Genomic DNA, 9,498 nt, shown 5'->3' with positions numbered 1-9,498 from the left:
ATATATATATATATATATATATATATGTATGTGTGTGTATATATATATGTGTGTATATATATGTGTGTGTTGGTCAGTTTGTCCCATTTTTCAGCTATAACATTGACTTTTTTATTTTTTAGATGAAACAGATGTTGACAAAGTGTCTTTTTGGGGACGTCATTTGAAATTGGGAGAAATCATAAGTTGGACAAAAGGTTATAAATGTGTAAATGTGTTTAAAATCGCAATAATATCGTATCGTGGCGTGAGTATGGTGATGTTATCGTATCGGGAGGCGTCCATCATGATGATATTTGTTAGCCCTAAAGTTACAAAGTATAGAATATATATTTATAGTATACAAAGTATATAAAATCAACATTGCTAATTCCTTAGACTTATTGATCCTTTCGGGATTTCATTTTTTCATGTATTTGTTTATTTGAAAAGGGGACAATGTACACTGATCAACATTCGAAGCAAATGTAAGCGTACCCGAGTTAGCCGTAGTTAGGCTAGTTTTCATCGGCAGTCCCCTAGCCAGATGTTAGAAGGCATCCTAAAATAATAAAGAGTTATAATACAATGAAGATATTTATACAATAGACAAAAGGTTAAAAATTACAATGTTAAATCACTACAATCGAATAAACGAGATAAGCAAATAAAATCTAAATTACATGATAGAGTTATTGTTGGTGGGTGGGACCAGCGTCAGTGTTGACACGGTTGATTCTTAACATTACTCTTTAATGAGTAATAGGATGGGGACTGTCTAATTAACGGTGGTGACGAGTTCCACGGATGTGATGCTGTGGATGAACAGACGGCCTGGCTGGATGCAGATGTTCTGAGTGGGATTGTGCTTGCTGCACCTCTGGTTACTCTGTTTGCATTTGAGTTAAAGTTGATGAGGCCAGACAAAGGAGGAGGAGCTAAACTGTGCATGATCTTATAGACTAAGCAGACATTTCTGTATTTTATGAGGTTTTCCCAACTGAGCAGTTTATGCTTCTTTAGAATAAGGCAATGATGGTAACGAAATGGCTTTTTGTCTAGCGTTTTAAGTGCTTGTTTGTATAATGATTTCAGTGGTTTTAGAGCTGTAGAGTGTGCATCGGACCAACTTCTATGACAGTAGGTGATGTGGCAGAGAACCAATGAGTATAGCTTAGCTGCCTCAGTTGATAGGTCTCTGATATACCTGAAATTGGCCAGACTGAACAACAACAACAACAGACTGATGACTCCCGTGAGGAAATGGAAGGTTCTTCATCGAACTTTCATAAAATAAAGACAAGACCATACATTTTAATTGAATTGTCAGTGTTGAGTGTTTACTAGAATGCTTTTTTCATTTTCCAGTAATAAGTCCACAGTTGCTGGTGTCCTTGTGCCCCTCATGAAAGGAAATGGACACAATGCTCGCGCTCACTAGCAATATGATGAATAATGGAGGTCGGCTTGTTGAGAAGTCTCAGCCGTGGGCAATCAAATGATCATCACTAAAAACTCCCACAGTAAAGATTTGTGTTGACCAAACTAGCTAGAGCTAGTCTTAAAAACCAAGCTTCCTCTGTCTAATTGTAAAAGCTCATCACATGTTTTGCATGTAACCTTTTCATAGGCTTTGTAACCGAGAGACTCGTCAGATTCACGTGACTTTGAAAGCGTCAGTGTTGTAAAATCAAAGCTAGTGCGCGGTCCTGCTGTGATTGCAGTCTCCTGTCATGTGCTTGTTGTATCTTTGAGCTGCAGACACACATCCAGCTCTTGTCTTGTGTGTTGGACTTTGCAGCCTCTCACCCTCTTAGACTTTTAACGGGTCTCGTGTGTTAAAAATTGAACGGGTATTTTGCCTTTGGACCCTGTGTTTTCAACTGGCTTCTGTCAGCATGGACACTATGAAGGTAAATATGGTGCAAAAGTGAGAGCGCGTAGATGCGATGTGAGCACCTGTAAAATATGACTTGAGAGCGCAGATGAGCTTTCTAGTCTACTGCGGTCCGTCTTCGGCTGCAGGACCCTGGAGGACCCCCCAGTGTTTCAATTGGACTGTTATAAGTGTTGAGATGATTAAAAGGTATTTACAGTATTTAGAAGCGGGCTGGCTGCTAGTTAGCAAACGCTAGCTTTCATGCTATTTTTTTCTCGCAAGCTCTCAAGTCATATTTTACAAGTGCTCACATTTTGCTCCTTCATAGGCCACTACCATGTGTCCGAGGGAGGGGTGACTAGGCCGCCTCCTGCTCTCGATCTGAATTCCATAAATAAGTGTAGAACTTGTTAATTAAACCAGCCCAGGTTTTAAAAAGAGCGCTAAAACTGTGCGAAAAAGTCACAAATAAATCAGAAAAAGTGACAAAAATAGTGGAAAAGCATTAAAAAAAAGTTCCTTTTCAATTTTGACCTGGAAGGACAAGTTCAGGGTTAAAGGGAAGACCACACAAGGGTTAACGGGTCTCGGGTGTTAAAAATTGAACAGGTATTTTGCCTTTGGACCCCGTGTTTTTAAACTGGCTTCTGTCAGCATGGCCACTACCATCTGTCTGAGGGAGGGGTGACTAGGCCGCCTCCTGCTCCGTGTCAAATCCTGTATCCATGTGTTGTTTTCAGTCACTTTCACCCTTTAAAGGAGTGACCGTGACGGATCCCAGCTGGGTCCCCCCCCCCTGGATTTATGCAGAACCTGGATGTATGGCCTTCAAGTCCATGGCGTTGCAAGATCTCAGCCTACTAGATGAGACCCAGACATTTAGAGACAGGATCTCATTACCCTGGGGGGGGTTATTTTGGGAGAGAACCTATGCAGAAGCTATATTGGATGTGCAGGATGTAGAGTAGTGGGTGTGACACTGGGGTTAGATGTTTGATTTAAGGTTCACCACATCTCATGTAGGACTTTTAAGGACTTTCAAAATTGGCCATATAGGCAGTTTTGACGATTCCTTTTTTAAATAAACAGGTTTAAACTACTTGAATATATTTATTATTGCTGCATGCTACGTCTGTATGAAGGCAAACCAATACAACAATTTTAAGACTTGTCGACTAGTCCTGCAAGATTAAACGTTGTAAAATGGCAATTTCAATTCACCCTGTTCACGATTTAATTTTGTATTATTATTAGTGTTTTAATGACTCCGATTCTCACCAAATTGTACGAGCCGACTGCACCACAAACACTACTTTCTTCTGAGTTTTAAACTGTATAAAACAGGTTTTAATGCTCTCCTTCTTTTCATTGAAGGCTCTATGTTGTCTTCGTCACTGTGCAAATGACCCTTAATGTTACCCATTGGATGTTTGTGTTCTTGCCGTTTTTTGCCAGAAATTTCTCGCTCAATCTGGCGTTCCACCAGTGTAAAAATGATTGAACCCGGTCGACATTGAGCCAAGAATTAGACTGGACCTGTACGGCCGATTATCAGACTAGGTGTTGCACTCAACTCAGAGTGAGATGGAGGGGGATGTGGCGTGATATTATGTAGAATGTGGAAGTTACAGCTTTGCTTGATTTGATTTTGATGCTCCTAAGTTTGGATTAAAGTGGAAGTTGTACTGTCTATTCACTGCAGTCACATGTCAGGACTATGTACAACATACAGGTTGTGTGAGTGTGTAATGTAATACGTGTGGAGCATATTTCAGCCTCTGAAGAGTCATACTAGTGTGTGTTAAAGTAGAAGATTGGTATGAACCCTGACACTTCCTGTGTCATTGCAGGCCACAGTCTGGAGCTGACATTACCCAGTGAAAAGTGAAAGTTAGGATCCAAGAAATACACATCCCCCATATTGTAAGCTATCCCTGGTAGTAAAACCTGTTTTTAAAGTAAAATGCATGCGCTCACATGACGCACGCAGTAATCTCATTATGGCCTTTGGTCTGTGTGAATTCCAGGCTGAACATGCACATTTTCCCTGGTCGTAACCTTGTCTCTGAGACTCAAAGCCACGTGAAAGCTGTAATCATCATCTTCTTCTCAAAGGAAGCAGGTCCGACATTATGTCAGTATTGGGTGTGTCGGAACCAAATACTTGGATACACCAATGTAGGGTCATAATCTTGGTTCTGGTCAAATTTGCAGTCTCGATTTGTTCACGATTTAATTTTTAAACAACTTAGATTTTTCTCATTTTCTAAATGATTTTGATTCTCATTTAATTTCACGAGCCGACTTCATCACAAACTTCTGTGAGTTTTAAACATAGACTATAAAGGTTCTATAAATACTATATAGGACTCACTAGGTTTAACAGGCTTGTGGTGATGAGCGATAGGTGCCAAAAAAATCTGTCTTGTCATGGTTCCTGTGTATATAATAAATACAATAAATTTTGTGTGAAAAACAGTAAAAAATAGTTATTCATATTTTTCCCTGAATCGTACAGGCCTACGTCCAAAGCCTTTTTTAAAATTTACTTTGACCCCGAGTGGAACTCAACTGATGTTAAAGCAACCTAAAATGCATTAGAGCAGGATTTATAGTTGTATATTAGATGTGCAACAGCCCATTTCTCACTCTATATAACATAATAATAATAATAATAATAATTTTATTTGACAGGGACAGTGTACATTAATCAACATTACTGTAAATGCACCAGAATTAGCCAAAAGGCTATTTTTCATCCGTTGTCCCTGGCGTTTAACCCTTGTGTGGTATCGGGTCAAATTAACCCATTCTAGTATACATTTTTTCTACCTGAAAATCAATGGCATTTCCGTATTTTCTGTGATAAACGTATATTTGTGACTCTATTCATAAAATTATTCTGGATATGACCACTTATGTTTTTTCCACTGTGGATTTTTAACCAGAATTATAACCTTAGGACAAAAAACGAACCCCACTTCCATTTTTAATAGTGTGCTAGTAGAGACCGATTGCATTCCCTAAACATATATGTTATCCCAGCAGTTGGAAATGGAGATAAAGACAATATTTGTTAATAGATTATGAAGTAAATCTTTTTTTCAAAATTGTTTTTAAAACACCAAATAAGTCCCACGAGAGGGTCCCAAAAGTGAAGACAACACCAGGGTTAAAAGAATGTAAACCCAGTAAATGCAGGAAATATAAATGACAAACATCAGTCTAGTGTTGCGATGTCAATCAATCAATTTGAACCTGTGGCGTATTTATCTACAGTAGAGCTGTAGTAAACCCCTTTAACTATGAATCTATTATTACCTTATTAGACAGGAGATCGTAATAACCTACACAACCGTCTTTAGCATGTAAATAAAGCACCTAAAATACAGACGTGAGCAAGGCCGTTCAACAATCTCTATCATATCCAGTCAACAGCCACGTGCAATCTAGACGAAAATCACCAGTTAACTTCAAAATAGCAAAACAATAACAGCAGTTAACCCCTTTAACTAAGAATCTGTATTCACCTTATTTGACAGTAAAGCACAGCTTTTTTTGTAACAGTGGGGTCAGGTGTGTCCGAGCAATAACCCCGCCCACAACCCACTTCAGCATGTAAATAATGCACCTAAAATACCAACGTGAGCAAGGGCGGAATTGTTTGTGGGGGAAGAAGTTTATTTTGCATTATGTTCCTTGACAACAGCTAAGTGGGTCACCTATATAACTTGTTGATACACTGCTGTATTAACTATTATCATTGTTTTGTGTTTCATTTATCAATTGTATAACCTGTTTTTGGTCCCGTATTGAGCTCATGTCAACAGGGCAACGACAAGGCGGCAAAACATCGGGGGGAAAGAACTTGAAAAATATTGGTAATAGTGACAAAAACTTTGGGGAAGAAATGGCTAAAATGTCATAAAAGTAACAAAATCTTCAAAAAGCAACAAAGTCATTGAGATTGGGATGTTGAGGGAACGACAACACGTTGTGTGATAACTTACCCGCGCAATGGGAGCGAATCACATTCGCCTGCAGCTGCCTAACGAGGGAGGAAAGTGGAGTCCAGCTGTTACACATGCATCAAATGTGTGTGTGTGTGTGTGTGTGTGTGTGGGGGGGGGGGGGTTCTTTACTCACGCCAGTTGTTCCTTTGGTACGAGTGTGTGTGCAAGCCTTCCAAAACCAGTGTTGACTCCATACACAGTTGGTCCCGTATTGAGCTCATGTTTTGAGAAGCGGCTTTCCTGTTTCGAAGCAGGACGTCGGACTCGCCAAGGGAAAGGCTGAGAGCGAGGTCTGGCCCTCCAAGCTCGCACCCAATCCTTTGTTTGTTAAGAGAATAAAAAAGACGGGGAGTCCCTCGGTCCGGCGGAGTCAGCTGCGGGTAGCGTACGTACGTCCAGCCACGTTGATGCTGCTCCGCCCGGACTGACGGCTCTCCAGTCCTGTGTCACGGTAGGAGCTCAAAAGCAGGCTCTACTTTGCATCACGTATTGAGTGCATGTGCATGTGCATGCTTGTTGCTTTGCTGTATTCTGTGGCGGAATAAAAAGACACATTTATTCTAGCAGAGACGGTGTTTGGGGTTTTTGTTTGCGAAGTAGTGTTCACTTTGCATCACGTATTGACAGTGTGAGCGTGTGCTTGCTGTCTTGCTGTGTTCTGTGGCGGAATAAAAGGGGATCTTTATTCTAGCAGAAACCGTGTTTGAGTTTCTCGTTTTGCAGCCAACCCCCCCAGGGTTTTGTACGGCCCTATTTCTGATATATTTCTGATAGAAATCTGGCAGTGGCATAGAGGAAAACACAGGTAGAGAGACAGGAAGGGATGAAGACTGGAATCGAACCGGGGATGTTGGTGGCTCAGTGAGATGGCCATGCAGAGTTGGACCCCTTGGTCCGGGCGGGGCCCTTCTGTGTGGAGTTTACAGGGGTCTCCTCTGGGGACCCTCCATGAAGACATGCTTGCTGGCGAACTGGGACTACAGTTGAAAACGAGCCGTCTGGGTGACACTTGCTCGTTTACAGAGAGATCTTGATTAATGTGCTTTGTCCTGACGAAATGCATCTTGTGGATGTGACACGTCTTTGTTGTGGGAGACCAGGGTTTGATTCCCACTGTGAAGCATCAACCAATGTGTCCCTGAGCAAGACCCTGAACCCCTAGTTGCTCCAGAGGCGTGCGACCTCTGACATATATACAGTTGTAAGGGGCTTTGGATAAACCCTCAGCTAAATGACATGTTATGTAATGTAAAATGGTGAAAAAGGAGTCTTCCACTCTAACTAGCTTAATTTGAGGGCGTGCTACGCTAGTAGCTAGGCGAGCATTATAACATGTTTGAAATGACAAGGATAAATCGAATAAAAAGGATATTGGGCCTAAATGAATGAAATCAATGTGCATTGTCCAAAAAGATATGTGTTATGTCTGAACTAATAGGCTACGGGATGTGCCATGTGGATTTTCCCGTCCCCCCCTATTGGTCTTGGTTTAATTTCTCTTCTGTTTTCTCCCAACAGGAATGCATCTTATCAGGCATCATGTCGGTGAAAGGGAAGAAGGTTCTGCACATGGACCGCAACTCCTACTACGGGGGGGAGAGCGCCTCCATCACGCCTCTGGAAGATGTGAGTTCATCTCCGACCCCCATGGCTCCATCATGCAATGCATAAGGAAGCAATATCTGCAGACTCTATATATGGGAACGGGTAAATGAGGAAATGAACAGCTAGAGAAACGGGGTCTGAAACAGGTAGAACATGTACTTGTTGAGACGGATCGGGGTCCTTTTTCTAACGCAGATTCGCCGCAAGGGTTGTGTGGCAATGGAACTCATGGCACTTAACCCTTGTGTTGTCTTTGGGTCAAATTTGACCCGTTTTCAGAGGTTGCTTCTATATCCGAAATGAAGGAAAGTGGAAATACGGGTGAAAGTTGTTAGAAAAAGCGGCAAAATTGAAGATGAAAAAAATCAAAACATACAAAAACTTAACGAAAAAAAAACTAAAAAGCAGCAAAAATGTTGAGAGAAGGGTGGAAATGTTTTTCATGGTTGGGAAGGGAAGACAACACAAGGGTTAAATGGCCCACCTGTGTGACGTCCTCTTGTTTCTTTAAAACAATGTGTGCAACGTCACAAACCAAAACACAGGGTGGCCGCGGGTCCTTAAAAAGTCTTAAATCACGTTTCCTAAAAATAAGGCCTTAAAATGTATTAGATTGCCTTAAATTCAGATTGGATAGTCATTTTACCATGCTGTTAATTTAGTGTTTACTTGGAACGATTACCGTATATTTCCACTTTGTATTTCCATCGTAAGTTTGGTCTTAAACTTCATGTGGAATTGGTCTTAAATAGTCTTAAATTGAACTTGTTAATACCTGTTTCCACCCTGGAACAGTAAGCACATTGTGAGCAATGTATAATCCTCGTGTGTGTCGTCATACCTGGCGAATAACGCTGATGCTCAAATACTTTGCAACCCTGTGAACATGAGAAAACCCCTTTTTATGGTTACCTTGCTTTCAGAAATGTTGTATCTTGTGAGTTAGTCTGGTCCTGTCTCCCTGCAGCTCTACAAGCGCTTCAGCATCCCGGGCAAACCTCTTGAGTCCATGGGAAAAGGCCGGGACTGGAACGTGGACCTCATCCCGAAATTCCTTATGGCCAACGGTACTACTTCCATCACTGACCTGTGTTTAACATACAACGTCACCTTGTACCTTAAACCTCTGACTAGTAGTGTCCGCAAAGGGGTCTGCAACGTATCTGCAATACATCTCTTTAATGTGTACTCCTATTTTAATGTTTCCCAGCAACGCTGTTGACTTTAGCTTGTTATAAGTGCTGTTTCAAACTATGTGTCATGGTTAGGGCTGGGTACCGAATTCAAGACTTTTGAATTGCTTTCTTAGTATCGGAAAAGGCCTCGTCATTAAAAACCCAATTCCAATACCTAAAGGGGTGAGTCTCGTCAGCTTTAGTAAGCCAATAAGCATGCAGCATGGCTCTACGGAGATCTTAAAAGGTCTGTGATTGGCTCTGGAACGTCACACGTCACACAGATGAGCAGGAAAAACACGTAGAGACTCGGAGAAATCACGTCGTAGGAGCTGAAAAATTAAGATTTGTGCTGTGATGTTGTAATTTCCTTTTGTTCAAATGGATTTTATATTGTAAAATTAGGCATCCCGGGTAAAAAGTATTGTGTATCAAAGTCATGGTTTTGGTATCGGTACTGGTGTCGTAATATTGGGGCGATACCCAGTCCTTGTCGTGGTTCAAGAACCAAAGGTAAGCTTTAAGGCTGCTAAAAAGATCAAAGGGATGTTGATATTTAACAAATATCTTCATGAATGTTGCAGTAGTCTCACTTTGGTTTTTGTGACTTCTTCCCCCAGGTCAGCTGGTGCGCATGCTGCTGATCACCAAGGTGACCCAGTACCTGGACTTCAAAGTGGTGGAGGGCAGCTTTGTGTACAAGGGGAGCAAGATCCATAAAGTCCCCTCTACCGAGGCTGAGGCTCTGTCATCTGGTACGTTATCTGGCGATCTGAAGTCTCTTTATATAGACCTTAGTGGTCCCTAATACTGTATCTGAAGTCTCTTTATATAGACCTTAGTGGTC

The sequence above is a fragment of the Etheostoma cragini genome, unplaced genomic scaffold (assembly GCF_013103735.1).
Source record: "Etheostoma cragini isolate CJK2018 unplaced genomic scaffold, CSU_Ecrag_1.0 ScbMSFa_1523, whole genome shotgun sequence".
NCBI classification, from domain to species: Eukaryota; Metazoa; Chordata; class Actinopteri; order Perciformes; family Percidae; genus Etheostoma; species Etheostoma cragini.
This window is presented reverse-complemented; position numbering follows the sequence as displayed.